Source organism: Penaeus monodon, chromosome 29 (genome assembly GCF_015228065.2).
Source record: "Penaeus monodon isolate SGIC_2016 chromosome 29, NSTDA_Pmon_1, whole genome shotgun sequence".
Classification (NCBI taxonomy): domain Eukaryota; kingdom Metazoa; phylum Arthropoda; class Malacostraca; order Decapoda; family Penaeidae; genus Penaeus; species Penaeus monodon.
Window position 1 is genome coordinate 2,572,847 of NC_051414.1, and position 901 is coordinate 2,573,747.

Sequence of the window (901 nt, forward strand, 5' to 3'; positions counted from 1 at the left end):
CTGGAAGCGTGTGTGGTGGTGGTGATTTTTTTTTCTGGAGTCTTCTTTTTTCCCTCTCCCTCTTCCTTGTCCTTTTCTCCTGAATCTTTTTTGTTATTAGTATTATCCTTCCCTTCTTTTCCACCTACCCCATCTCTTCCCTCCCACTCTCTTCCTCTTCTCCAGTCCTCCTTTTCCCTTCTCCTCCCTCTTTTCCTCCCTCCCTCCCACATCCCTTCCTCCTTTTTCTCTTTTTCCTCCTTCCTTCCACTCCCATCCCCTCCTCCTCCCTCCCCTCCCCTCCCTTCCCTTCCTTTTCCCTCCCCTCTCCTCCTCCCTCCCCTCCCCTCCTTTTCCCTCCCTCCTTTTCTTCCCCAACCTCTTCCCTCCAGAAACCGCAGACCCGAAATGTGCGGAACAGAACGCACAGGTGGGGAGGAACGGGACGCACAGGTGAGAAGGGACGCACAGGTGGGCCGGACAGGTAGTTAAGCCCGTTGAGTTACGAGAGCCATCCTACACCGCGATCACCTCTTGTCAGCGTCGTAATAAGGATAATGACAGGGATAATAACGCCCTTTCCTGGTAAGGGCACGTGACCTTGCCTCTATATATACACTTAGCATTATTATAAGTTCGGTTTTCTTTCTATATTTGGCTTCTTGCGGTTCGAGGTCTTGATTCCGGATCGAGGTCACGTTTGTCACGTAATAATTTTCGGGTGTCGGCTTTTATGCGTTAATAATTGCTGGGATTTGGGCATTCCGTGGTGAATTTGTTTGTTTGTCTTTATTTGTTTTACTTATTCATCTTTTTTTATTATTGTTTACTTTCATGTGTAAATCCTTCGCTCTGTGTCTTTTTCAGGCACTTGAATCTATGATCTGTATTGAAGAGAGGATCAAAATCCTGATATACCATT

The 901-nt window shown here is 47.1% G+C and overlaps 1 protein-coding gene across 6 annotated transcripts in view; it reads left to right on the forward strand.

Annotated features, from left to right (window-relative positions):
• Positions 1–901, forward strand: part of LOC119591899 (calcium uptake protein 3, mitochondrial-like) — a 50,562-nt gene that overhangs the window by 28,144 nt on the left and 21,517 nt on the right. The gene's annotated exons all lie outside the window — the stretch shown is intronic.